This window comes from Mixophyes fleayi, unplaced genomic scaffold (genome assembly GCF_038048845.1).
Source record: "Mixophyes fleayi isolate aMixFle1 unplaced genomic scaffold, aMixFle1.hap1 Scaffold_260, whole genome shotgun sequence".
Taxonomy (NCBI): domain Eukaryota; kingdom Metazoa; phylum Chordata; class Amphibia; order Anura; family Limnodynastidae; genus Mixophyes; species Mixophyes fleayi.
This window is the reverse complement of record NW_027446696.1, coordinates 42,501-62,500: the sequence shown is the minus strand read 5'-3', so window position 1 is coordinate 62,500 and position 20,000 is coordinate 42,501. Positions and strand designations below refer to the sequence as shown.

Sequence of the window (20,000 nt, the reverse complement as noted above, 5' to 3'; positions counted from 1 at the left end):
TACAGCATCTGGTATTCCCAGTTGGTCTCCTATCCAAGTACTAACCAGGCCCGGCCCTGCTTAGCTTTCAAGATCAGACGAGATTAGGCTTATTCAGGGTGGTGTGCCTGTAGGTATTGGCTTCCTAATGACCTACATCTCTTATACATCTGAAAACCAGCATTGAAGGAAGCCGGAACAAGAGAAAATAAAAAAAAATGGCCTACAGCACCTGGTATTCCCAGGTGGTCTCCCATTCAAGTACTAACCAGTCCCGGTCCTGCTTAGCTTCCAAGATCAGATGAGATTGGGCTTGTTCAGGGTGGTGTGGCTGTAGGTATTGGTTTTCTAATGACCTACATGTCTTATACATCTCAAAACCAGCTTCGAAGGAAGCCGGAACAAGAGAAAATAAAAAAAACTGCCTACAGCACCTGGTATTCCCAGGTGGTCTACCATCCAAGTACTAACCAGGCCCGGCCCTGCTTAGCTTCCAAGATCAGATGAGATTGGGGTTGTTAAGGGTGGTGTGGCTGTAGGTATTAGTTTCTTAATGACCTACATCTCTTATACATCTCAAAACCAGCATTGAAGGACGCAGGAACAAGAGAAAAAAAAAATGCCAACTGCACCTAATAATCCCAGTTGGTCTCCCATCCAAGTACTAACCAGGACCAGCCCTGCTCAGCTTTCAAGATCAGACGAGATTGGGCTTTTTCAGGGTGGTGTGGCTGTAGGTATTGATTTCTAAATTACCTACATCTCTTATATATCTCAAAACCAGCAGTGAAGGAAGTCGGAACAAGAGAAAATAAAAAAAAAGGCCTACAGCACCTTGTATTCCTAGGTGGTCTCCCTTCCAAGTACTAACCAAGCCCGACACTGCTTAGCTTCCAAACTCAGACGTGATTGGGCATGTTCAGGGTGGTGTGGCTGTAGGTATTAGTTTCCTAATGACCTATATCTCTTATACATCTCAAAACCAGCATTGAAGGAAGCCGAAACAAGAGAAAAAAAAAAAATAAGCCTACTGCGCCTGATATTCCCAGGTGGTCTCCCATCCAAGTAATAACCAGGCCTGGCACAGCTTCCAAGATCAGACGAGATTGGGCTTGTTCAGGGTGCTGTGGCTGTAGGTATTGGTTTTCTAATGACCTACATCTCTTATAAATCTCAACACCAGCATTGAAGGAAGCTGGAACAAGAGAAAATAAAAAAAAGGCCTACAGCACCTTGTATTCCTAGGTGGGCTCCCACCCAAGTACTAACCAGACCGGCCCTGCTTAGCTTCCAAGATCAGACGAAACTGGGCTTGTTTATGGGGGTGTGGCTGTAGGTATTGGTTTCCTAATGACCTACATCTCTTATACATCTCAAAACCAGCATTGACGGAAGCCGGAACAAGAGAAAAAAAAAAAAAAGGCCTACAACACCTGATATTCCCAGGTGGTCTCCCTTTCCAAGTACTAACCAGGCCCGGCACTGCTTAGCTTTCAAGATCAGACGAGATTAGGCATGTTCAGGGTGGTGTGGCTGTAGGTATTGGTTTCCTAATAACCTACATCTCTTATACATCTCATAACCAGCATTGAAGGAAGCCGTAACAAGAGAAAATTAAAAAAAAAACCTACTGCATCTGGTAATCCCAGGTGGTCTCCCATCCAAGTACTAAGAAGGCATGGCCCTGCTTAGCTTACAAGATCAGACGAGATTGGGCATATTCAGGGTGGTGTGGCTGTAGGTTTTAGTTTCTTAATGACCTACATCTCTTATACATCTCAAAACCAGCATTGAAGGCAGCTGGAACAAGAGAAAATAAAAAAAAAGGCTTACAGCACCTGGTATTCCTAGGTGGTCTCCCATCCAAGTACTAAGCAGGCCTGACCCTGCTTAGCTTCTAAACTCAGATGAGATTGGGCATGCTCAGGGTGGTGTGGCTGTAGGTATTAGTTTCTTAATGACCTACATCTCTTATACATCTCAAAACCAGCATTAAAGGAAGTCGGAACAAGAGAAAAAAAAAAGCATACAGCACCTGATATTCCCAAGTGGTCTCCCATTCAAGTACTAACCAGGCCTGGCGCTGCTTAGCTTCCAAGATCAGATGAGATTGGGCTTGTTGAGGGTGCTGTGGCTGTAGGTATTGGTTTCCTAATGACCTACATCTCTTATACATCTCAAAACCAGCATTGAAGGAAGCTGGAATAAGAGAAAATAAAAAAAAGGCCTACAGCACCTGGTATTCCTAGGTGGGCTCCCATCCAAGTACTAACCAGGCCGGCCCTGCTTAGCTTCCAAGATCAGACGAGACTGGGCTTGTTCAGGGGGGTGTGGCTGTAGGTATAGATTTCCTAATGACCTACATCTCTTATACATCTGAAAACCAGATTTGAAGGAAGCCGGAACAAGAGAAAATAAATAAAAAAGGCCTATAGCACCTAGTATTCATAGGTGGTCTTCCAACCAAGTACTAACCAGGCCCGGCCCTGCTTAGCTTAGCTTATAAGATCAGACGAGATTGGGCTTGATCAGGGTGGTGTGGCTGTATGTATTGGTTTTCTAATGACCTACATCTCTTATACATCTCAAAACAAGCATTGAAGGAAGTCGGAACAAGAGAAAAAAAAAAAAAAAAAGGCCTATGGCACCTGGTATTCCCATCCAAGTACTAACCAGGCCTGGCTCTGCTTAGCTTCCAAGATCAGACGAGATTGGGCTTGGTCAGGGTGCTGGAGCTGTAGGTATCGGTTTCCTAATTACCTACATCTCTTATACATCTCAAAACCAGCATTGAAGGAAGCCGAAACAAGAGAAAAAAAAAAAAAGGCATACTGCACCTAATATTCCCAGGTGGTCTCCCATCCAAGTACTAACCAGGCCTGGCCCTGCTTAGCTTCCAAGATCAGATGAGATTGGGCTTGTTCAGGGTGGTGTGACTGTAGTTATTGTTTTTCTAATGACCTACATCTCTTATACATCTCAAAACCAGCATTGAAGGAAGACGGAACAAGAGAAAATAAAAAAAAAAAGGCCTACAGCACCTGGTATTCCCAGTTGGTCTCCCATCCAAGTACTAACCAGGCCCGGCCCTGCTTAGCTTCCAAGATCAGACGAGATTGGGCTTGTTCAGGGTGGTGTGGCTGTATGTATTGGTTTCCTAATGACCTACATCTCTTATACATCTCAAAACCAGCATTGAAGGAAGCCGGAACAAGAGAAAATAAAAAAAAATGGCCTACAGCACCTGGTATTCCCAGGTGGTCTCCCATCCAAGTACTAACCAGGCCCGGTCCTGCTTAGCTTCCAAGATCAAATGAGATTGGGCTTGTTCAGGGTGGTGTGGCTGTAGGTATTGGTTTTCTAAAGACCTACATGTCTTATACATCTCAAAACCAGCTTCGAAGGAAGCCGGAACAAGAGAAAATAAAAAAAAACTGCCTACAGCACCTGGTATTCCCAGGTGGTCTCCCATCCAAGTACTAACCAGGCCAGGCCCTGCTTAGCTTCCAAGATCAGACGAGATTGGGCTTGTTCAGGGTGGTGTGGCTGTAGGTATTGGTTTCCTAATGACCTACATCTCTTATACATCTCAAATCCAGCTTCGAAGGAAGCCGGAACAAGAGAAAATAAAAAAAAAGGCCTACAGCACCTGGTATTCCCAGATGGTCTCCCATCCAAGTACTAACCAGGCCTGGCCCTGCTTAGCTTCCAAGATCAGACGAGATTGGGCTTGTTCAGGGTGGTGTGGCTGTATGTATTGTTTTCCTAATGACCTACATCTCTTATACATCTCAAAACCAGCATTGAAGGAAGCCGGAACAAGAGAAAATAAAAAAAAAAGGCCTACAGCACCTGGTATTCATAGGTGGTCTCCCATCCAAGTACTAACCAGGCCCGACCCTACTTAGCATCCAAGATCAGATGAGATTGGGCTTGTTCAGGGTGGTGTGGTTATAGTATTGGTTTCCTAATGACCTACATCTCTTATACATCTCAAAACCAGCTTTGCAGGAAGCCGGAACAAGAGAAAATAAAAAAAACAATCATACAGCATCTGGTATTCCCAGTTGGTCTCCTATCCAAGTACTAACCAGGCCCGGCCCTGCTTAGCTTTCAAGATCAGACGAGATTAGGCTTATTCAGGGTGGTGTGTCTGTAGGTATTGGCTTCCTAATGACCTACATCTCTTATACATCTCAAAACCAGCATTGAAGGAAGCCGGAACAAGAGAAAATAAAAAAAAATGGCCTACAGCACCTGGTATTCCCAGGTGGTCTCCCATCCAAGTACTAACCAGGCCCGGTCCTGCTTAGCTTCCAAGATCAGATGAGATTGGGCTTGTTCAGGGTGGTGTGGCTGTAGGTATTGGTCTTCTAATGACCTACATCTCTTATACATCTCAAAACCAGCTTCGAAGGAAGCCGGAACAAGAGAAAATAAAAAAAACTGCCTACAGCACCTGGTATTCCCAGGTGGTTTACCATCCAAGGACTAACCAGGCATGGCCCTGCTTAGCTTCCAAGATCAGATGAGATTGGGATTGTTCAGGGTGGTGTGGCTGTAGGTGTTGGTTTCCTCATGACCTACATCTCTTATACATCTCAAAACCAGCATTGAAGGAAGTCGGAAGAAGAGAAAATAAAAAAGAATTGCCTACAGCACCTGGTATTCCCAGGTGGTCTCCCATCCAAGTACTAACCAGGCCCGGCCCTGCTTAGCTTCCAAGATCAGATGAGATTGGGCTTGTTCAGGGTGGTGTGACTGTAGGTATTGTTTTTCTAATGACCTACATCTCTTATACATCTCAAAACCAGCATTGAAGGAAGACGGAACAAGAGAAAATAAAAAAAAAAAGGCCTACAGCACCTGGTATTCCCAGGTGGTCTCCCATCCAAGTATTAACCAGGCCCAGCCCTTCTTAGTTTCCAAAATCAGATGAGATTGGGCTTGTTCAGGGTGGTGTGGCTGTAGGTATGGTTTCCTAATGACCTACATCTCTTATACATCTGAAAACCAGCATTGAAGGAAGCCGGAACAAGAAAAAATAAAATAAAAGGCCTACAGCACCTGGTATTCCCAGGTGGTCTCCCATCCGAGTACTAACCAGGCCCGGCCCTGCTTAGCTTCCAAGATCAGATGAGATTAGGCTTGTTCAGGGGGGTGTGGCTATAGCATTGGTTTCTTAAAGACCTACATCTCTTATACATCTCAAATCCAGCTTCGAAGGAAGCCGGAACAAGAGAAAATAAAAAAATAAGGCCTACAGCACCTGGTATTCCCAGGTGGTCTCCCATCCAAGTACTAACCAGGCCAGGCCCTGCTTAGCTTCCAAGATCAGACGAGATTGGGCTTGTCCAGGGTGGTGTGGCTGTAGGTATTGGTTTCCTAATGACCTACATCTCTTATACATCTCAAAACCAGCATTGAAGGAAGTTGGAACAAGAGAAAATAAAAAAAAATTGCCTACAGCACCTGGTATTCCCAGGTGGTCTCCCATCCAAGTACTAACCAGGCCCGGCCCTTCTTAGCTTCCAAGATCAGATGAGATTGGGCTTGTTCAGGGTGGTGTGGCTGTAGGTATTGGTTTCCTAAAGACCTACATCTCTTATACATCTCAAAACCAGCTTCGAAGGAAGCCGGAACAAGAGAAAATAAAAAAAAAATTGCCTAAAGCACCTGGTATTCCCAGGTGGTCTCCCATCCAACTACTAACCAGGCCTGGCCCTGCTTAGCTTTGAAGATCAGACGAGATTGGGCTTGTTCAGGGTGGTGTGGCTGTAGATATTGATTTCCTAATGACCTACATCTCTTATACATCTCAAAACCAGCATTGAAGGAAGTCGGAACAAGAGAAAATAAAAAAAAATTGCCTACAGCACCTGGTATTCCCAGGTGGTCTCCCATCCAAGTACTAACCAGGCCCAGCCCTGCTTAGCTTCCAAGATCAGACGAGATTGGGCTTGTTCAGGGTGGTGTGGCTGTAGGTATTGTTTTTCTAATGACCTACATCTCTTATACATCTCAAAACCAGCTTCGAAGGAAGCCGGAACAAGAGAAAATAAAAAAAAACTGCCTACAGCACCTGGTATTCCCAGGTGGTCTCCCATCCAAGTACTAACCAGGCCAGGCCCTGCTTAGCTTCCAAGATCAGATGAGATTGGGCTTGTTCAGGGTGGTGTGGCTGTAGGTATTAGTTTCCTAATGACCTACATCTCTTATACATCTCAAAACCAGCATTGAAGGAAGTCGGAACAAGAGAAAATAAAAAAAAATTGCCTACAGCACCTGGTATTCCCAGGTGGTCTCCCATCCAAGTACTAACCAGGCCCGGCACTTCTTAGCTTCCAAAATCAGATGAGATTGGGCTTGTTCAGGGTGGTGTGGCTGTAGGTATTGGTTTCTTAAAGACCTACATCTCTTATACATCTCAAAACAAGCTTCGAAGGAAGCCGGAACAAGAGAAAATAAAAAAGAAAGGCCTACAGCATCTGGTATTCACAGGTGGTCTCCCATCAAAGTACTAACCAGGCCCAGCCCTTCTTAACTTCCAAGATCAGATGAGATTGGGCTTGTTCAGGGTGGTGTGGCTGTAGGTATTGGTTTCTTACTGACCTACATCTCTTATACATCTTAAAACCAGCATTGTAGGAAGCCAGAACAAGAGAAAATAAAAAAAAAGGCCTACAGAACCTGGTATTCCCAGGTGGTCTCCCATCCGAGTACTAAACAGGCCCGGCCCTGCTTAGCTTCCAAGATCAGATGAGATTGGGCTTGTTCAGGGGGGTGTGGCTATAGCATTGTTTTCTTAAAGACCTACATCTCTTATACATCTCAAATCCAGCTTCGAAGGAAGCCGGAACAAGAGAAAATAAAAAATAAGGCCTACAGCACCTGGTATTCCCAGGTGGTCTCCCATCCAAGTACTAACCAGGCCAGGCCCTGCTTAGCTTCCAAGATCAGACGAGATTGGGCTTGTTCAGGGTGGTGTGGCTGTAGGTATTGGTTTCCTAATGACCTACATCTCTTATACATCTCAAATCCAGCTTCGAAGGAAGCCGGAACAAGAGAAAATAAAAAAAAAGGCCTACAGCACCTGGTATTCCCAGATGGTCTCCCATCCAAGTACTAACCAGGCCTGGCCCTGCTTAGCTTCCAAGATCAGACGAGATTGGGCTTGTTCAGGGTGGTGTGGCTGTATGTATTGTTTTCCTAATGACCTACATCTCTTATACATCTCAAAACCAGCATTGAAGGAAGCCGGAACAAGAGAAAATAAAAAAAAAAGGCCTACAGCACCTGGTATTCATAGGTGGTCTCCCATCCAAGTACTAACCAGGCCCGACCCTACTTAGCATCCAAGATCAGATGAGATTGGGCTTGTTCAGGGTGGTGTGGTTATAGTATTGGTTTCCTAATGACCTACATCTCTTATACATCTCAAAACCAGCTTTGCAGGAAGCCGGAACAAGAGAAAATAAAAAAAACAATCATACAGCATCTGGTATTCCCAGTTGGTCTCCTATCCAAGTACTAACCAGGCCCGGCCCTGCTTAGCTTTCAAGATCAGACGAGATTAGGCTTATTCAGGGTGGTGTGTCTGTAGGTATTGGCTTCCTAATGACCTACATCTCTTATACATCTCAAAACCAGCTTCGAAGGAAGCCGGAACAAGAGAAAATAAAAAAAACTGCCTACAGCACCTGGTATTCCCAGGTGGTTTACCATCCAAGGACTAACCAGGCATGGCCCTGCTTAGCTTCCAAGATCAGATGAGATTGGGATTGTTCAGGGTGGTGTGGCTGTAGGTGTTGGTTTCCTCATGACCTACATCTCTTATACATCTCAAAACCAGCATTGAAGGAAGTCGGAAGAAGAGAAAATAAAAAAGAATTGCCTACAGCACCTGGTATTCCCAGGTGGTCTCCCATCCAAGTACTAACCAGGCCCGGCCCTGCTTAGCTTCCAAGATCAGATGAGATTGGGCTTGTTCAGGGTGGTGTGACTGTAGGTATTGTTTTTCTAATGACCTACATCTCTTATACATCTCAAAACCAGCATTGAAGGAAGACGGAACAAGAGAAAATAAAAAAAAAAAGGCCTACAGCACCTGGTATTCCCAGGTGGTCTCCCATCCAAGTATTAACCAGGCCCAGCCCTTCTTAGTTTCCAAAATCAGATGAGATTGGGCTTGTTCAGGGTGGTGTGGCTGTAGGTATGGTTTCCTAATGACCTACATCTCTTATACATCTGAAAACCAGCATTGAAGGAAGCCGGAACAAGAAAAAATAAAATAAAAGGCCTACAGCACCTGGTATTCCCAGGTGGTCTCCCATCCGAGTACTAACCAGGCCCGGCCCTGCTTAGCTTCCAAGATCAGATGAGATTAGGCTTGTTCAGGGGGGTGTGGCTATAGCATTGGTTTCTTAAAGACCTACATCTCTTATACATCTCAAATCCAGCTTCGAAGGAAGCCGGAACAAGAGAAAATAAAAAAATAAGGCCTACAGCACCTGGTATTCCCAGGTGGTCTCCCATCCAAGTACTAACCAGGCCAGGCCCTGCTTAGCTTCCAAGATCAGACGAGATTGGGCTTGTTCAGGGTGGTGTGGCTGTAGGTATTGGTTTCCTAATGACCTACATCTCTTATACATCTCAAAACCAGCATTGAAGGAAGTTGGAACAAGAGAAAATAAAAAAAAATTGCCTACAGCACCTGGTATTCCAGGTGGTCTCCCATCCAAGTACTAACCAGGCCCGGCCCTTCTTAGCTTCCAAGATCAGATGAGATTGGGCTTGTTCAGGGTGGTGTGGCTGTAGGTATTGGTTTCTTAAAGACCTACATCTCTTATACATCTCAAAACCAGCTTCGAAGGAAGCCGGAACAAGAGAAAATAAAAAAAAAATTGCCTAAAGCACCTGGTATTCCCAGGTGGTCTCCCATCCAACTACTAACCAGGCCTGGCCCTGCTTAGCTTTGAAGATCAGACGAGATTGGGCTTGTTCAGGGTGGTGTGGCTGTAGATATTGATTTCCTAATGACCTACATCTCTTATACATCTCAAAACCAGCATTGAAGGAAGTCGGAACAAGAGAAAATAAAAAAAAATTGCCTAAAGCACCTGGTATTCCCAGGTGGTCTCCCATCCAACTACTAACCAGGCCTGGCCCTGCTTAGCTTTGAAGATCAGATGAGATTGGGCTTGTTCAGGGTGGTGTGGCTGTAGGTATTGGTTTCCTAAAGACCTACATCTCTTATACATCTCAAAACCAGCTTCGAAGGAAGCCGGAACAAGAGAAAATAAAAAAGAAAGGCCTACAGCATCTGGTATTCACAGGTGGTCTCCCATCAAAGTACTAACCAGGCCCAGCCCTTCTTAACTTCCAAGATCAGATGAGATTGGGCTTGTTCAGGGTGGTGTGGCTGTAGGTGTTGGTTTTCTAAAGACCTACATGTCTTATACATCTCAAAACCAGCTTCGAAGGAAGCCGGAACAAGAGAAAATAAAAAAAAATGGCCTACAGCACCTGGTATTCCCAGGTGGTCTCCCATCCAACTACTAACCAGGCCCGGTCCTGCTTAGCTTCCAAGATCAAATGAGATTGGGCTTGTTCAGGGTGGTGTGGCTGTAGGTATAGGTTTTCTAAAGACCTACATGTCTTATACATCTCAAAACCAGCTTCGAAGGAAGCCGGAACAAGAGAAAATAAAAAAAAACTGCCTACAGCAGCTGGTATTCCCAGGTGGTCTCCCATCCAAGTACTAACCAGGCCAGGCCCTGCTTAGCTTCCAAGATCAGACGAGATTGGGCTTGTTCAGGGTGGTTTGGCTGTAGGTATTGGTTTCCTAATGACCTACATCTCTTATACATCTCAAATCCAGCTTCGAAGGAAGCCGGAACAAGAGAAAATAAAAAAAAAGGCCTACAGCACCTGGTATTCCCAGATGGTCTCCCATCCAAGTACTAACCAGGCCTGGCCCTGCTTAGCTTCCAAGATCAGACGAGATTGGGCTTGTTCAGGGTGGTGTGGCTGTATGTATTGTTTTCCTAATGACCTACATCTCTTATACATCTCAAAACCAGCATTGAAGGAAGCCGGAACAAGAGAAAATAAAAAAAAAAGGCCTACAGCACCTGGTATTCATAGGTGGTCTCCCATCCAAGTACTAACCAGGCCCGACCCTACTTAGCATCCAAGATCAGATGAGATTGGGCTTGTTCAGGGTGGTGTGGTTATAGTATTGGTTTCCTAATGACCTACATCTCTTATACATCTCAAAACCAGCTTTGCAGGAAGCCGGAACAAGAGAAAATAAAAAAAACAATCATACAGCATCTGGTATTCCCAGTTGGTCTCCTATCCAAGTACTAACCAGGCCCGGCCCTGCTTAGCTTTCAAGATCAGACGAGATTAGGCTTATTCAGGGTGGTGTGTCTGTAGGTATTGGCTTCCTAATGACCTACATCTCTTATACATCTCAAAACCAGCATTGAAGGAAGCCGGAACAAGAGAAAATAAAAAAAAATGGCCTACAGCACCTGGTATTCCCAGGTGGTCTCCCATCCAAGTACTAACCAGGCCCGGTCCTGCTTAGCTTCCAAGATCAGATGAGATTGGGCTTGTTCAGGGTGGTGTGGCTGTAGGTATTGGTCTTCTAATGACCTACATCTCTTATACATCTCAAAACCAGCTTCGAAGGAAGCCGGAACAAGAGAAAATAAAAAAAACTGCCTACAGCACCTGGTATTCCCAGGTGGTTTACCATCCAAGGACTAACCAGGCATGGCCCTGCTTAGCTTCCAAGATCAGATGAGATTGGGATTGTTCAGGGTGGTGTGGCTGTAGGTGTTGGTTTCCTCATGACCTACATCTCTTATACATCTCAAAACCAGCATTGAAGGAAGTCGGAAGAAGAGAAAATAAAAAAGAATTGCCTACAGCACCTGGTATTCCCAGGTGGTCTCCCATCCAAGTACTAACCAGGCCCGGCCCTGCTTAGCTTCCAAGATCAGATGAGATTGGGCTTGTTCAGGGTGGTGTGACTGTAGGTATTGTTTTTCTAATGACCTACATCTCTTATACATCTCAAAACCAGCATTGAAGGAAGACGGAACAAGAGAAAATAAAAAAAAAAAGGCCTACAGCACCTGGTATTCCCAGGTGGTCTCCCATCCAAGTATTAACCAGGCCCAGCCCTTCTTAGTTTCCAAAATCAGATGAGATTGGGCTTGTTCAGGGTGGTGTGGCTGTAGGTATGGTTTCCTAATGACCTACATCTCTTATACATCTGAAAACCAGCATTGAAGGAAGCCGGAACAAGAAAAAATAAAATAAAAGGCCTACAGCACCTGGTATTCCCAGGTGGTCTCCCATCCGAGTACTAACCAGGCCCGGCCCTGCTTAGCTTCCAAGATCAGATGAGATTAGGCTTGTTCAGGGGGGTGTGGCTATAGCATTGGTTTCTTAAAGACCTACATCTCTTATACATCTCAAATCCAGCTTCGAAGGAAGCCGGAACAAGAGAAAATAAAAAAATAAGGCCTACAGCACCTGGTATTCCCAGGTGGTCTCCCATCCAAGTACTAACCAGGCCAGGCCCTGCTTAGCTTCCAAGATCAGACGAGATTGGGCTTGTCCAGGGTGGTGTGGCTGTAGGTATTGGTTTCCTAATGACCTACATCTCTTATACATCTCAAAACCAGCATTGAAGGAAGTTGGAACAAGAGAAAATAAAAAAAAATTGCCTACAGCACCTGGTATTCCCAGGTGGTCTCCCATCCAAGTACTAACCAGGCCCGGCCCTTCTTAGCTTCCAAGATCAGATGAGATTGGGCTTGTTCAGGGTGGTGTGGCTGTAGGTATTGGTTTCCTAAAGACCTACATCTCTTATACATCTCAAAACCAGCTTCGAAGGAAGCCGGAACAAGAGAAAATAAAAAAAAAATTGCCTAAAGCACCTGGTATTCCCAGGTGGTCTCCCATCCAACTACTAACCAGGCCTGGCCCTGCTTAGCTTTGAAGATCAGACGAGATTGGGCTTGTTCAGGGTGGTGTGGCTGTAGATATTGATTTCCTAATGACCTACATCTCTTATACATCTCAAAACCAGCATTGAAGGAAGTCGGAACAAGAGAAAATAAAAAAAAATTGCCTACAGCACCTGGTATTCCCAGGTGGTCTCCCATCCAAGTACTAACCAGGCCCAGCCCTGCTTAGCTTCCAAGATCAGACGAGATTGGGCTTGTTCAGGGTGGTGTGGCTGTAGGTATTGTTTTTCTAATGACCTACATCTCTTATACATCTCAAAACCAGCTTCGAAGGAAGCCGGAACAAGAGAAAATAAAAAAAAACTGCCTACAGCACCTGGTATTCCCAGGTGGTCTCCCATCCAAGTACTAACCAGGCCAGGCCCTGCTTAGCTTCCAAGATCAGATGAGATTGGGCTTGTTCAGGGTGGTGTGGCTGTAGGTATTAGTTTCCTAATGACCTACATCTCTTATACATCTCAAAACCAGCATTGAAGGAAGTCGGAACAAGAGAAAATAAAAAAAAATTGCCTACAGCACCTGGTATTCCCAGGTGGTCTCCCATCCAAGTACTAACCAGGCCCGGCACTTCTTAGCTTCCAAAATCAGATGAGATTGGGCTTGTTCAGGGTGGTGTGGCTGTAGGTATTGGTTTCTTAAAGACCTACATCTCTTATACATCTCAAAACAAGCTTCGAAGGAAGCCGGAACAAGAGAAAATAAAAAAGAAAGGCCTACAGCATCTGGTATTCACAGGTGGTCTCCCATCAAAGTACTAACCAGGCCCAGCCCTTCTTAACTTCCAAGATCAGATGAGATTGGGCTTGTTCAGGGTGGTGTGGCTGTAGGTATTGGTTTCTTACTGACCTACATCTCTTATACATCTTAAAACCAGCATTGTAGGAAGCCAGAACAAGAGAAAATAAAAAAAAAGGCCTACAGAACCTGGTATTCCCAGGTGGTCTCCCATCCGAGTACTAAACAGGCCCGGCCCTGCTTAGCTTCCAAGATCAGATGAGATTGGGCTTGTTCAGGGGGGTGTGGCTATAGCATTGTTTTCTTAAAGACCTACATCTCTTATACATCTCAAATCCAGCTTCGAAGGAAGCCGGAACAAGAGAAAATAAAAAATAAGGCCTACAGCACCTGGTATTCCCAGGTGGTCTCCCATCCAAGTACTAACCAGGCCCGGCCCTGCTTAGCTTCCAAGATCAGACGAGATTGGGCTTGTTCAGGGTGGTGTGGCTGTATGTATTGGTTTCCTAATGACCTACATCTCTTATACATCTCAAAACCAGCATTGAAGGAAGCCGGTACAAGAGAAAATAAAAAAAAATGGCCTACAGCACCTGGTATTCCCAGGTGGTCTCCCATCCAAGTACTAACCAGGCCCGGTCCTGCTTAGCTTCCAAGATCAAATGAGATTGGGCTTGTTCAGGGTGGTGTGGCTGTAGGTATTGGTTTTCTAAAGACCTACATGTCTTATACATCTCAAAACCAGCTTCGAAGGAAGCCGGAACAAGAGAAAATAAAAAAAAACTGCCTACAGCACCTTGTATTCCCAGGTGGTCTCCCATTCAAGTACTAACCAAGCCCGGTCCTGCTTAGCTTCCAAGATCAGATGAGATTGGGCTTGTTCAGGGTGGTGTGGCTGTAGGTATTGGTTTTCTAATGACCTACATGTCTTATACATCTCAAAACCAGCTTCGAAGGAAGCCGGAACAAGAGAAAATAAAAAAAACTGCCTACAGCACCTGGTATTCCCAGGTGGTCTACCATCCAAGTACTAACCAGGCCCGGCCCTGCTTAGCTTCCAAGATCAGATGAGATTGGGATTGTTCAGGGTGGTGTGGCTGTAGGTGTTGGTTTCCTCATGACCTACATCTCTTATACATCTGAAAACCAGCATTGAAGGAAGTCGGAACAAGAGAAAATAAAAAAGTATTGCCTACAGCACCTGGTATTCCCAGGTGGTCTCCCATCCAAGTACTAACCAGGCCTGGCCCTGCTTAGCTTCCAAGATCAGATGAGATTGGGCTTGTTCAGGGTGGTGTGACTGTAGGTATTGTTTTTCTAATGACCTACATCTCTTATACATCTCAAAACCAGCATTGAAGGAAGACGGAACAAGAAGAAAAAAAAAAAAAAAGGCCTACAGCACCTGGTATTCCCAGGTGGTCTCCCATCCAAGTATTAACCAGGCCCAGCCCTTCTTAGCTTCCAAGATCAGATGAGATTGGGCTTGTTCAGGGTGGTGTGGCTGTAGGTATGGTTTCCTAATGACCTACATCTCTTATACATCTGAAAACCAGCATTGAAGGAAGCCGGAACAAGAAAAAATAAAATAAAAGGCCTACAGCACCTGGTATTCCCAGGTGGTCTCCCATCCGAGTACTAACCAAGCCTGGCCCTGCTTAGCTTCCAAGATCAGATGAGATTGGGCTTGTTCAGGGGGGTGTGGCTATAGCCTTGGTTTCTTAAAGACCTACATCTCTTATACATCTCAAATCCAGCTTCGAAGGAAGCCGGAACAAGAGAAAATAAAAAAATAAGGCCTACAGCAGCTGGTATTCCCAGGTGGTCTCCCATCCAAGTACTAACCAGGCCCAGCCCTGCTTAGCTTCCAAGATCAGGCTTGTTCAGGGTGGTGTGGCTGTATGTATTGGTTTCCTAATGACTTACATCTCTTATACATCTCAAAACCAGCATTGAAGGAAGCCGGAACAAGAGAAAATAAAAAAAAACTGTCTACAGCACCTGGTATTCCCAGGTGGTCTCCCACCCAAGTACTAACCAGGCCAGGCCCTGCTTAGCTTCCAAGATCAGACGGGATTGGGCTTGTTCAGGGTGGTGTGGCTGTAGATATGGTTTCCTAATGACCTACATCTCTTATACATCTCAAAACCAGCTTCGAAGGAAGCCGGAACAAGAGAAAATAAAAAAAAACTGCCTACAGCACCTGGTATTCCCAGGTGGTCTCCCATCCAAGTACTAACCAGGCCAGGCCCTGCTTAGCTTCCAAGATCAGACGAGATTGGGCTTGTTCAGGGTGGTGTGGCTGTAGGTATTGGTTTACTAATGACCTACATCTCTTATACATCTCAAAACCAGCATTGAAGGAAGTCGGAACAAGAGAAAATAAAAAAAAATTGCCTACAGCACCGGTATTCCCAGATGGTCTCCCATCCAAGTACTAACCAGGCCCGGCCCTTCTTAGCTTCCAAGATCAGATGAGATTGGGCTTGTTCAGGGTGGTGTGGCTGTAGGTATTGGTTTCCTAAAGACCTACATCTCTTATACATCTCAAAACCAGCTTCGAAGGAAGCCGGAACAAGAGAAAATAAAAAAAAAATTGCCTAAAGCACCTGGTATTCCCAGGTGGTCTCCCATCCAACTACTAACCAGGCCTGGCCCTGCTTAGCTTTGAAGATCAGACGAGATTGGGCTTGTTCAGGGTGGTGTGGCTGTAGATATTGATTTCCTAATGACCTACATCTCTTATACATATCAAAACCAGCATTGAAGGATGTCGGAACAAGAGAAAATAAAAAAAAATTGCCTACAGCACCTGGTATTCCCAGGTGGTCTCCCATCCAAGTACTAACCAGGCCCAGCCCTGCTTAGCTTCCAAGATCAGATGAGACTGGGCTTGTTCATGGTGGTGTGGCTGTAGGTATTGTTTTTCTAATGACCTACATCTCTTATACATCTCAAAACCTGCATTGAAGGAAGCAGGAACAAGAGAAAATAAAAAAAAAAAGCCTACAGCACCTGGTATTCCCAGGTGGTCTCCCATCCAAGTACTAACCAGGCCCGGCACAGCTTCCAAGATCAGACGAGATTGGGCTTGTTCAGGGTGCTGTGGCTGTAGGTATTGGTTTTCTAATGACCTACATCTCTTATAAATCTCAACACCAGCATTGAAGGAAGCTGGAACAAGAGAAAATAAAAAAAAGCCTAACAGCACCTTGTATTCCTAGGTGGGCTCCCACCCAAGTACTAACCAGACCGGCCCTGCTTAGCTTCCAAGATCAGACGAAACTGGGCTTGTTTATGGGGGTGTGGCTGTAGGTATTGGTTTCCTAATGACCTACATCTCTTATACATCTCAAAACCAGCATTGACGGAAGCCGGAACAAGAGAAAAAAAAAAAAAGGCCTACTGCACCTAATATTCGCAGGTGGTCTCCCATCCAAGTACTAACCAGGTCCGGCACAGCTTAGCTTCCAAGATCAGATGAGATAAGGCTTGTTCAGTGTGTTGTGGCTGTAGGTATTGATTTTCTAATGACCTACATCTCTTATACATCTCAAAACCAGCATTGAAGGAAGCTGGAACAAGAGAAAATAAAAAAAAAAAGCCTACAACACCTGATATTCCCAGGTGGTTTCCCTTTCCAAGTACTAACCAGGCCCGGCACTGCTTAGCTTTCAAGATCAGACGAAATTAGGCATGTTCAGGGTGGTGTGGCTGTAGGTTTTGGCTTCCTAATAACCTACATCTCTTATACATCTCATAACCAGCATTGAAGGAAGCCGTAACAAGAGAAAATTAAAAAAAAAACCTACTGCATCTGGTAATCCCAGGTGGTCTCCCATCCAAGTACTAAGAAGGCATGGCCCTGCTTAGCTTACAAGATCAGACGAGATTGGGCATGTTCAGGGTGGTGTGGCTGTAGGTTTTAGTTTCTTAATGACCTACATCTCTTATACATCTCAAAACCAGCATTGAAGGCAGCTGGAACAAGAGAAAATAAAAAAAAAGGCTTACAGCACCTGGTATTCCTAGGTGGTCTCCCATCCAAGTACTAAGCAGGCCTGACCCTGCTTAGCTTCTAAACTCAGATGAGATTGGGCATGTTCAGAGTGGTGTGGCTGTAGGTATTAGTTTATTAATGACCTACATCTCTTATACATCTCAAAACCAGCATTGAAGGAAGCCGGAACAAGAGAAAAAAAAAGGCCTACAGCACCTGGTATTCCTAGGTGGGCTCCCATCCAAGTACTAACCAGGCCGGCCCTGCTTAGCTTCCAAGATCAGACGAGACTGGGCTTGTTCAGGGGGGTGTGGCTGTAGGTATAGATTTCCTAATGACCTACATCTCTTATACATCTGAAAACCAGATTTGAAGGAAGCCGGAACAAGAGAAAATAAAAAAAAAAGGCCTATAGCACCTGGTATTCATAGGTGGTCTCCCAACCAAGTACTAACCAGGCCCGGCCCTGCTTAGCTTATAAGATCAGACGAGATTGGGCTTGAACAGGGTGGTGTGGCTGTATGTATTGGTTTTCTAATGACCTACATCTCTTATACATCTCAAAACCAGCATTGAAGGAAGTCGGAACAAGAGAAAAAAAAAAAAAAAAAGGCTTATGGCACCTGGTATTCCCATACAAGTACTAACCAGGCCTGGCTCTGCTTAGCTTCCAAGATCAGACGAGATTGGGCTTGGTCAGGGTGCTGGAGCTATAGGTATTGGTTTCCTAATTACCTACATCTCTTATACATCTCAAAACCAGCATTGAAGGAAGCCGAAACAAGAGAAAAAAAAAAAAGGCATACTGCACCTAATATTCCCAGGTGGTCTCCCATCCAAATACTAACCAGGCCTGGCCCTGCTTAGCTTCCAAGATCAGATGAGATTGGGCTTGTTCAGGGTGGTGTGACTGTAGGTATTGTTTTTCTAATGACCTACATCTCTTATACATCTCAAAACCAGCATTGAAGGAAGACGGAACAAGAGAAAATAAAAAAAAAAAGGCCTACAGCACCTGGTATTCCCAGTTGGTCTCCCATCCAAGTACTAACCAGGCCCGGCCCTGCTTAGCTTCCAAGATCAGACGAGATTGGGCTTGTTCAGGGTGGTGTGGCTGTATGTATTGGTTTCCTAATGACCTACATCTCTTATACATCTCAAAACCAGCATTGAAGGAAGCCGGAACAAGAGAAAATAAAAAAAAATGGCCTACAGCACCTGGTATTCATAGGTGGTCTCCCATCCAAGTACTAACCAGGCCCGACCATACTTAGCATCCAAGATCAGATGAGATTGGGCTTGTTCAGGGTGGTGTGGTTATAGTATTGGTTTCCTAATGACCTACATCTCTTATACATCTCAAAACCAGCTTTGCAGGAAGCCGGAACAAGAGAAAATAAAAAAAACAATCATACAGCATCTGGTATTCCCAGTTGGTCTCCTATCCAAGTACTAACCAGGCCCGGCCCTGCTTAGCTTTCAAGATCAGACGAGATTAGGCTTATTCAGGGTGGTGTGTCTGTAGGTATTGGCTTCCTAATGACCTACATCTCTTATACATCTCAAAACCAGCATTGAAGGAAGCCGGAACAAGAGAAAATAAAAAAAAATGGCTTACAGCACCTGGTATTCCCAGGTGGTCTCCCATCCAAGTACTAACCAGGCCCGGTCCTGCTTAGCTTCCAAGATCAGATGAGATTGGGCTTGTTCAGGGTGGTGTGGCTGTAGGTATTGGTTTTCTAATGACCTACATGTCTTATACATCTCAAAACCAGCTTCGAAGGAAGCCGGAACAAGAGAAAATAAAAAAAACTGCCTACAGCACCTGGTATTCCCAGGTGGTCTACCATCCAAGTACTAACCAGGCCCGGCCCTGCTTAGCTTCCAACATCAGATGAGATTGGGATTGTTCAGGGTGGTGTGGCTGTAGGTGTTGGTTTCCTCATGACCTACATCTCTTATACATCTCAAAACCAGCATTGAAGGAAGTCGGAACAAGAGAAAATAAAAAAGAATTGCCTACAGCACCTGGTATTCCCAGGTGGTCTCCCATCCAAGTACTAACCAGGCTCGGCCCTGCTTAGCTTCCAAGATCAGATGAGATTGGGCTTGTTCAGGGTGGTGTGACTGTAGGTATTGTTTTTCTAATGACCTACATCTCTTATACATCTCAAAACCAGCATTGAAGGAAGACGGAACAAGAGAAAATAAAAAAAAAAAGGCCTACAGCACCTGGTATTCCCAGGTGGTCTCCCATCCAAGTATTAACCAGGCCCAGCCCTTCTTAGTTTCCAAGATCAGATGAGATTGGGCTTGTTCAGGGTGGTGTGGCTGTAGGTATGGTTTCCTAATGACCTACATCTCTTATACATCTGAAAACCAGCATTGAAGGAAGCCGGAACAAGAAAAAATAAAATAAAAGGCCTACAGCACCTGGTATTCCCAGGTGGTCTCCCATCCGAGTACTAACCAGGACCGGCCCTGCTTAGCTTCCAAGATCAGATGAGATTGGGCTTGTTCAGGGGGGTGTGGCTATAACATTGGTTTCTTAAAGACCTACATCTCTTATACATCTCAAATCCAGCTTCGAAGGAAGCCGGAACAAGAGAAAATAAAAAAATAAGGCCTACAGCACCTGGTATTCCCAGGTGGTCTCCCATCCAAGTACTAACCAGGCCAGGCCCTGCTTAGCTTCCAAGATCAGATGAGATTGGGCTTGTTCAGGGTGGTGTGGCTGTAGGTATTGGTTTCCTAATGACCTACATCTCTTATACATCTCAAAACCAGCATTGAAGGAAGTCGGAACAAGAGAAAATAAAAAAAAATTGCCTACAGCACCTGGTATTCCCAGGTGGTCTCCCATCCAAGTACTAACCAGGCCCAGCCCTGCTTAGCTTCCAAGATCAGACGAGATTGGGCTTGTTCAGGGTGGTGTGGCTGTAGGTATTGTTTTTCTAATGACCTACATCTCTTATACATCTCAAAACCAGCTTCGAAGGAAGCCGGAACAAGAGAAAATAAAAAAAAACTGCCTACAGCACCTGGTATTCCCAGGTGGTCTCCCATCCAAGTACTAACCAGGCCAGGCCCTGCTTAGCTTCCAAGATCAGACGAGATTGGGCTTGTTCAGGGTGGTGTGGTTGTAGGTATTAGTTTCGTAATGACCTACATCTCTTATACATCTCAAAACCAGCATTGAAGGAAGTCGGAACAAGAGAAAATAAAAAAAAATTGCCTAC

The 20,000-nt window shown here is 45.0% G+C and overlaps 34 non-coding genes and 58 pseudogenes across 34 annotated transcripts; all 92 read right to left on the bottom strand.

The window, feature by feature from the left end:
- LOC142125931 (5S ribosomal RNA) overlaps positions 1-115 on the bottom strand; it is a 119-nt pseudogene extending 4 nt beyond the window's left edge.
- Positions 116-199: 84 nt separating this feature from the next.
- LOC142125698 (5S ribosomal RNA) lies at positions 200-318 on the bottom strand (annotated as a pseudogene).
- An 83-nt stretch (positions 319-401) lies between these two features.
- LOC142125513 (5S ribosomal RNA) lies at positions 402-520 on the bottom strand. Its single transcript, XR_012684979.1, has one exon. It is a non-coding gene; the product is annotated as a 5S ribosomal RNA (ribosomal RNA).
- A 79-nt stretch (positions 521-599) lies between these two features.
- On the bottom strand, positions 600-718 carry LOC142125386 (5S ribosomal RNA; annotated as a pseudogene).
- Positions 719-801: 83 nt separating this feature from the next.
- Positions 802-920, bottom strand: LOC142125871 (5S ribosomal RNA; annotated as a pseudogene).
- A 480-nt stretch (positions 921-1,400) lies between these two features.
- On the bottom strand, positions 1,401-1,520 carry LOC142125872 (5S ribosomal RNA; annotated as a pseudogene).
- Positions 1,521-1,805: 285 nt separating this feature from the next.
- LOC142125879 (5S ribosomal RNA) lies at positions 1,806-1,924 on the bottom strand (annotated as a pseudogene).
- A 78-nt stretch (positions 1,925-2,002) lies between these two features.
- Positions 2,003-2,121, bottom strand: LOC142125923 (5S ribosomal RNA; annotated as a pseudogene).
- An 82-nt stretch (positions 2,122-2,203) lies between these two features.
- Positions 2,204-2,321, bottom strand: LOC142125841 (5S ribosomal RNA; annotated as a pseudogene).
- Positions 2,322-2,804: 483 nt separating this feature from the next.
- Positions 2,805-2,923, bottom strand: LOC142125846 (5S ribosomal RNA; annotated as a pseudogene).
- An 85-nt stretch (positions 2,924-3,008) lies between these two features.
- LOC142125480 (5S ribosomal RNA) lies at positions 3,009-3,127 on the bottom strand. The gene has a single exon (XR_012684949.1). It is a non-coding gene; the product is annotated as a 5S ribosomal RNA (ribosomal RNA).
- Positions 3,128-3,211: 84 nt separating this feature from the next.
- LOC142125414 (5S ribosomal RNA) lies at positions 3,212-3,330 on the bottom strand. The gene has a single exon (XR_012684888.1). It is a non-coding gene; the product is annotated as a 5S ribosomal RNA (ribosomal RNA).
- An 84-nt stretch (positions 3,331-3,414) lies between these two features.
- On the bottom strand, positions 3,415-3,533 carry LOC142125529 (5S ribosomal RNA). Its single transcript, XR_012684994.1, has one exon. It is a non-coding gene; the product is annotated as a 5S ribosomal RNA (ribosomal RNA).
- An 83-nt stretch (positions 3,534-3,616) lies between these two features.
- LOC142125636 (5S ribosomal RNA) lies at positions 3,617-3,735 on the bottom strand (annotated as a pseudogene).
- An 84-nt stretch (positions 3,736-3,819) lies between these two features.
- On the bottom strand, positions 3,820-3,938 carry LOC142125822 (5S ribosomal RNA; annotated as a pseudogene).
- An 83-nt stretch (positions 3,939-4,021) lies between these two features.
- On the bottom strand, positions 4,022-4,140 carry LOC142125345 (5S ribosomal RNA; annotated as a pseudogene).
- An 84-nt stretch (positions 4,141-4,224) lies between these two features.
- Positions 4,225-4,343, bottom strand: LOC142125346 (5S ribosomal RNA). The gene has a single exon (XR_012684860.1). It is a non-coding gene; the product is annotated as a 5S ribosomal RNA (ribosomal RNA).
- Positions 4,344-4,426: 83 nt separating this feature from the next.
- On the bottom strand, positions 4,427-4,545 carry LOC142125852 (5S ribosomal RNA; annotated as a pseudogene).
- An 84-nt stretch (positions 4,546-4,629) lies between these two features.
- On the bottom strand, positions 4,630-4,748 carry LOC142125717 (5S ribosomal RNA). The gene has a single exon (XR_012685032.1). It is a non-coding gene; the product is annotated as a 5S ribosomal RNA (ribosomal RNA).
- Positions 4,749-4,833: 85 nt separating this feature from the next.
- On the bottom strand, positions 4,834-4,952 carry LOC142125692 (5S ribosomal RNA; annotated as a pseudogene).
- Positions 4,953-5,034: 82 nt separating this feature from the next.
- LOC142125623 (5S ribosomal RNA) lies at positions 5,035-5,153 on the bottom strand (annotated as a pseudogene).
- An 83-nt stretch (positions 5,154-5,236) lies between these two features.
- On the bottom strand, positions 5,237-5,355 carry LOC142125467 (5S ribosomal RNA). The gene has a single exon (XR_012684938.1). It is a non-coding gene; the product is annotated as a 5S ribosomal RNA (ribosomal RNA).
- Positions 5,356-5,439: 84 nt separating this feature from the next.
- On the bottom strand, positions 5,440-5,558 carry LOC142125431 (5S ribosomal RNA). The gene has a single exon (XR_012684905.1). It is a non-coding gene; the product is annotated as a 5S ribosomal RNA (ribosomal RNA).
- An 85-nt stretch (positions 5,559-5,643) lies between these two features.
- On the bottom strand, positions 5,644-5,762 carry LOC142125915 (5S ribosomal RNA; annotated as a pseudogene).
- An 84-nt stretch (positions 5,763-5,846) lies between these two features.
- Positions 5,847-5,965, bottom strand: LOC142125583 (5S ribosomal RNA). Its single transcript, XR_012685019.1, has one exon. It is a non-coding gene; the product is annotated as a 5S ribosomal RNA (ribosomal RNA).
- An 84-nt stretch (positions 5,966-6,049) lies between these two features.
- On the bottom strand, positions 6,050-6,168 carry LOC142125465 (5S ribosomal RNA). The gene has a single exon (XR_012684936.1). It is a non-coding gene; the product is annotated as a 5S ribosomal RNA (ribosomal RNA).
- An 84-nt stretch (positions 6,169-6,252) lies between these two features.
- Positions 6,253-6,371, bottom strand: LOC142125745 (5S ribosomal RNA; annotated as a pseudogene).
- An 84-nt stretch (positions 6,372-6,455) lies between these two features.
- LOC142125618 (5S ribosomal RNA) lies at positions 6,456-6,574 on the bottom strand (annotated as a pseudogene).
- Positions 6,575-6,657: 83 nt separating this feature from the next.
- LOC142125777 (5S ribosomal RNA) lies at positions 6,658-6,776 on the bottom strand (annotated as a pseudogene).
- An 82-nt stretch (positions 6,777-6,858) lies between these two features.
- LOC142125460 (5S ribosomal RNA) lies at positions 6,859-6,977 on the bottom strand. The gene has a single exon (XR_012684931.1). It is a non-coding gene; the product is annotated as a 5S ribosomal RNA (ribosomal RNA).
- Positions 6,978-7,060: 83 nt separating this feature from the next.
- Positions 7,061-7,179, bottom strand: LOC142125635 (5S ribosomal RNA; annotated as a pseudogene).
- Positions 7,180-7,263: 84 nt separating this feature from the next.
- On the bottom strand, positions 7,264-7,382 carry LOC142125821 (5S ribosomal RNA; annotated as a pseudogene).
- An 83-nt stretch (positions 7,383-7,465) lies between these two features.
- LOC142125344 (5S ribosomal RNA) lies at positions 7,466-7,584 on the bottom strand (annotated as a pseudogene).
- Positions 7,585-7,667: 83 nt separating this feature from the next.
- Positions 7,668-7,786, bottom strand: LOC142125850 (5S ribosomal RNA; annotated as a pseudogene).
- Positions 7,787-7,870: 84 nt separating this feature from the next.
- Positions 7,871-7,989, bottom strand: LOC142125705 (5S ribosomal RNA). Its single transcript, XR_012685031.1, has one exon. It is a non-coding gene; the product is annotated as a 5S ribosomal RNA (ribosomal RNA).
- Positions 7,990-8,074: 85 nt separating this feature from the next.
- Positions 8,075-8,193, bottom strand: LOC142125691 (5S ribosomal RNA; annotated as a pseudogene).
- Positions 8,194-8,275: 82 nt separating this feature from the next.
- LOC142125621 (5S ribosomal RNA) lies at positions 8,276-8,394 on the bottom strand (annotated as a pseudogene).
- An 83-nt stretch (positions 8,395-8,477) lies between these two features.
- Positions 8,478-8,596, bottom strand: LOC142125459 (5S ribosomal RNA). The gene has a single exon (XR_012684930.1). It is a non-coding gene; the product is annotated as a 5S ribosomal RNA (ribosomal RNA).
- An 84-nt stretch (positions 8,597-8,680) lies between these two features.
- Positions 8,681-8,798, bottom strand: LOC142125738 (5S ribosomal RNA; annotated as a pseudogene).
- Positions 8,799-8,883: 85 nt separating this feature from the next.
- On the bottom strand, positions 8,884-9,002 carry LOC142125914 (5S ribosomal RNA; annotated as a pseudogene).
- An 84-nt stretch (positions 9,003-9,086) lies between these two features.
- Positions 9,087-9,205, bottom strand: LOC142125876 (5S ribosomal RNA; annotated as a pseudogene).
- Positions 9,206-9,289: 84 nt separating this feature from the next.
- On the bottom strand, positions 9,290-9,408 carry LOC142125617 (5S ribosomal RNA; annotated as a pseudogene).
- An 84-nt stretch (positions 9,409-9,492) lies between these two features.
- Positions 9,493-9,611, bottom strand: LOC142125544 (5S ribosomal RNA). The gene has a single exon (XR_012685009.1). It is a non-coding gene; the product is annotated as a 5S ribosomal RNA (ribosomal RNA).
- An 84-nt stretch (positions 9,612-9,695) lies between these two features.
- LOC142125773 (5S ribosomal RNA) lies at positions 9,696-9,814 on the bottom strand (annotated as a pseudogene).
- An 83-nt stretch (positions 9,815-9,897) lies between these two features.
- Positions 9,898-10,016, bottom strand: LOC142125634 (5S ribosomal RNA; annotated as a pseudogene).
- An 84-nt stretch (positions 10,017-10,100) lies between these two features.
- On the bottom strand, positions 10,101-10,219 carry LOC142125819 (5S ribosomal RNA; annotated as a pseudogene).
- An 83-nt stretch (positions 10,220-10,302) lies between these two features.
- On the bottom strand, positions 10,303-10,421 carry LOC142125343 (5S ribosomal RNA; annotated as a pseudogene).
- An 84-nt stretch (positions 10,422-10,505) lies between these two features.
- On the bottom strand, positions 10,506-10,624 carry LOC142125925 (5S ribosomal RNA). The gene has a single exon (XR_012685053.1). It is a non-coding gene; the product is annotated as a 5S ribosomal RNA (ribosomal RNA).
- An 83-nt stretch (positions 10,625-10,707) lies between these two features.
- LOC142125849 (5S ribosomal RNA) lies at positions 10,708-10,826 on the bottom strand (annotated as a pseudogene).
- An 84-nt stretch (positions 10,827-10,910) lies between these two features.
- On the bottom strand, positions 10,911-11,029 carry LOC142125693 (5S ribosomal RNA). Its single transcript, XR_012685030.1, has one exon. It is a non-coding gene; the product is annotated as a 5S ribosomal RNA (ribosomal RNA).
- Positions 11,030-11,114: 85 nt separating this feature from the next.
- LOC142125690 (5S ribosomal RNA) lies at positions 11,115-11,233 on the bottom strand (annotated as a pseudogene).
- Positions 11,234-11,315: 82 nt separating this feature from the next.
- On the bottom strand, positions 11,316-11,434 carry LOC142125620 (5S ribosomal RNA; annotated as a pseudogene).
- An 83-nt stretch (positions 11,435-11,517) lies between these two features.
- LOC142125466 (5S ribosomal RNA) lies at positions 11,518-11,636 on the bottom strand. The gene has a single exon (XR_012684937.1). It is a non-coding gene; the product is annotated as a 5S ribosomal RNA (ribosomal RNA).
- Positions 11,637-11,720: 84 nt separating this feature from the next.
- Positions 11,721-11,839, bottom strand: LOC142125430 (5S ribosomal RNA). Its single transcript, XR_012684904.1, has one exon. It is a non-coding gene; the product is annotated as a 5S ribosomal RNA (ribosomal RNA).
- An 85-nt stretch (positions 11,840-11,924) lies between these two features.
- LOC142125912 (5S ribosomal RNA) lies at positions 11,925-12,043 on the bottom strand (annotated as a pseudogene).
- Positions 12,044-12,127: 84 nt separating this feature from the next.
- On the bottom strand, positions 12,128-12,246 carry LOC142125571 (5S ribosomal RNA). Its single transcript, XR_012685018.1, has one exon. It is a non-coding gene; the product is annotated as a 5S ribosomal RNA (ribosomal RNA).
- An 84-nt stretch (positions 12,247-12,330) lies between these two features.
- LOC142125464 (5S ribosomal RNA) lies at positions 12,331-12,449 on the bottom strand. Its single transcript, XR_012684935.1, has one exon. It is a non-coding gene; the product is annotated as a 5S ribosomal RNA (ribosomal RNA).
- Positions 12,450-12,533: 84 nt separating this feature from the next.
- LOC142125744 (5S ribosomal RNA) lies at positions 12,534-12,652 on the bottom strand (annotated as a pseudogene).
- An 84-nt stretch (positions 12,653-12,736) lies between these two features.
- On the bottom strand, positions 12,737-12,855 carry LOC142125616 (5S ribosomal RNA; annotated as a pseudogene).
- An 83-nt stretch (positions 12,856-12,938) lies between these two features.
- LOC142125775 (5S ribosomal RNA) lies at positions 12,939-13,057 on the bottom strand (annotated as a pseudogene).
- An 82-nt stretch (positions 13,058-13,139) lies between these two features.
- LOC142125398 (5S ribosomal RNA) lies at positions 13,140-13,258 on the bottom strand. The gene has a single exon (XR_012684874.1). It is a non-coding gene; the product is annotated as a 5S ribosomal RNA (ribosomal RNA).
- Positions 13,259-13,342: 84 nt separating this feature from the next.
- On the bottom strand, positions 13,343-13,461 carry LOC142125411 (5S ribosomal RNA). The gene has a single exon (XR_012684886.1). It is a non-coding gene; the product is annotated as a 5S ribosomal RNA (ribosomal RNA).
- An 84-nt stretch (positions 13,462-13,545) lies between these two features.
- LOC142125768 (5S ribosomal RNA) lies at positions 13,546-13,664 on the bottom strand (annotated as a pseudogene).
- Positions 13,665-13,747: 83 nt separating this feature from the next.
- LOC142125396 (5S ribosomal RNA) lies at positions 13,748-13,866 on the bottom strand. The gene has a single exon (XR_012684872.1). It is a non-coding gene; the product is annotated as a 5S ribosomal RNA (ribosomal RNA).
- Positions 13,867-13,950: 84 nt separating this feature from the next.
- Positions 13,951-14,069, bottom strand: LOC142125471 (5S ribosomal RNA). The gene has a single exon (XR_012684941.1). It is a non-coding gene; the product is annotated as a 5S ribosomal RNA (ribosomal RNA).
- Positions 14,070-14,154: 85 nt separating this feature from the next.
- On the bottom strand, positions 14,155-14,273 carry LOC142125492 (5S ribosomal RNA). The gene has a single exon (XR_012684960.1). It is a non-coding gene; the product is annotated as a 5S ribosomal RNA (ribosomal RNA).
- An 82-nt stretch (positions 14,274-14,355) lies between these two features.
- LOC142125694 (5S ribosomal RNA) lies at positions 14,356-14,474 on the bottom strand (annotated as a pseudogene).
- An 83-nt stretch (positions 14,475-14,557) lies between these two features.
- On the bottom strand, positions 14,558-14,666 carry LOC142125374 (5S ribosomal RNA; annotated as a pseudogene).
- Positions 14,667-14,750: 84 nt separating this feature from the next.
- Positions 14,751-14,869, bottom strand: LOC142125481 (5S ribosomal RNA). Its single transcript, XR_012684950.1, has one exon. It is a non-coding gene; the product is annotated as a 5S ribosomal RNA (ribosomal RNA).
- An 83-nt stretch (positions 14,870-14,952) lies between these two features.
- Positions 14,953-15,071, bottom strand: LOC142125528 (5S ribosomal RNA). Its single transcript, XR_012684993.1, has one exon. It is a non-coding gene; the product is annotated as a 5S ribosomal RNA (ribosomal RNA).
- Positions 15,072-15,155: 84 nt separating this feature from the next.
- Positions 15,156-15,273, bottom strand: LOC142125679 (5S ribosomal RNA; annotated as a pseudogene).
- Positions 15,274-15,358: 85 nt separating this feature from the next.
- On the bottom strand, positions 15,359-15,477 carry LOC142125911 (5S ribosomal RNA; annotated as a pseudogene).
- Positions 15,478-15,561: 84 nt separating this feature from the next.
- Positions 15,562-15,680, bottom strand: LOC142125462 (5S ribosomal RNA). The gene has a single exon (XR_012684933.1). It is a non-coding gene; the product is annotated as a 5S ribosomal RNA (ribosomal RNA).
- An 84-nt stretch (positions 15,681-15,764) lies between these two features.
- Positions 15,765-15,878, bottom strand: LOC142125361 (5S ribosomal RNA; annotated as a pseudogene).
- Positions 15,879-16,160: 282 nt separating this feature from the next.
- On the bottom strand, positions 16,161-16,279 carry LOC142125365 (5S ribosomal RNA; annotated as a pseudogene).
- Positions 16,280-16,363: 84 nt separating this feature from the next.
- On the bottom strand, positions 16,364-16,483 carry LOC142125352 (5S ribosomal RNA; annotated as a pseudogene).
- A 285-nt stretch (positions 16,484-16,768) lies between these two features.
- LOC142125878 (5S ribosomal RNA) lies at positions 16,769-16,887 on the bottom strand (annotated as a pseudogene).
- A 78-nt stretch (positions 16,888-16,965) lies between these two features.
- Positions 16,966-17,083, bottom strand: LOC142125840 (5S ribosomal RNA; annotated as a pseudogene).
- An 84-nt stretch (positions 17,084-17,167) lies between these two features.
- On the bottom strand, positions 17,168-17,286 carry LOC142125929 (5S ribosomal RNA; annotated as a pseudogene).
- A 274-nt stretch (positions 17,287-17,560) lies between these two features.
- LOC142125848 (5S ribosomal RNA) lies at positions 17,561-17,679 on the bottom strand (annotated as a pseudogene).
- An 85-nt stretch (positions 17,680-17,764) lies between these two features.
- Positions 17,765-17,883, bottom strand: LOC142125478 (5S ribosomal RNA). The gene has a single exon (XR_012684948.1). It is a non-coding gene; the product is annotated as a 5S ribosomal RNA (ribosomal RNA).
- Positions 17,884-17,967: 84 nt separating this feature from the next.
- On the bottom strand, positions 17,968-18,086 carry LOC142125868 (5S ribosomal RNA; annotated as a pseudogene).
- An 83-nt stretch (positions 18,087-18,169) lies between these two features.
- Positions 18,170-18,288, bottom strand: LOC142125342 (5S ribosomal RNA; annotated as a pseudogene).
- An 84-nt stretch (positions 18,289-18,372) lies between these two features.
- LOC142125507 (5S ribosomal RNA) lies at positions 18,373-18,491 on the bottom strand. Its single transcript, XR_012684974.1, has one exon. It is a non-coding gene; the product is annotated as a 5S ribosomal RNA (ribosomal RNA).
- An 83-nt stretch (positions 18,492-18,574) lies between these two features.
- On the bottom strand, positions 18,575-18,693 carry LOC142125597 (5S ribosomal RNA; annotated as a pseudogene).
- Positions 18,694-18,777: 84 nt separating this feature from the next.
- LOC142125482 (5S ribosomal RNA) lies at positions 18,778-18,896 on the bottom strand. Its single transcript, XR_012684951.1, has one exon. It is a non-coding gene; the product is annotated as a 5S ribosomal RNA (ribosomal RNA).
- Positions 18,897-18,981: 85 nt separating this feature from the next.
- LOC142125538 (5S ribosomal RNA) lies at positions 18,982-19,100 on the bottom strand. Its single transcript, XR_012685002.1, has one exon. It is a non-coding gene; the product is annotated as a 5S ribosomal RNA (ribosomal RNA).
- An 82-nt stretch (positions 19,101-19,182) lies between these two features.
- Positions 19,183-19,301, bottom strand: LOC142125733 (5S ribosomal RNA; annotated as a pseudogene).
- Positions 19,302-19,384: 83 nt separating this feature from the next.
- LOC142125422 (5S ribosomal RNA) lies at positions 19,385-19,503 on the bottom strand. Its single transcript, XR_012684897.1, has one exon. It is a non-coding gene; the product is annotated as a 5S ribosomal RNA (ribosomal RNA).
- Positions 19,504-19,587: 84 nt separating this feature from the next.
- Positions 19,588-19,706, bottom strand: LOC142125559 (5S ribosomal RNA). The gene has a single exon (XR_012685017.1). It is a non-coding gene; the product is annotated as a 5S ribosomal RNA (ribosomal RNA).
- An 84-nt stretch (positions 19,707-19,790) lies between these two features.
- On the bottom strand, positions 19,791-19,909 carry LOC142125680 (5S ribosomal RNA; annotated as a pseudogene).
- An 84-nt stretch (positions 19,910-19,993) lies between these two features.
- LOC142125764 (5S ribosomal RNA) overlaps positions 19,994-20,000 on the bottom strand; it is a 119-nt pseudogene continuing 112 nt past the window's right edge.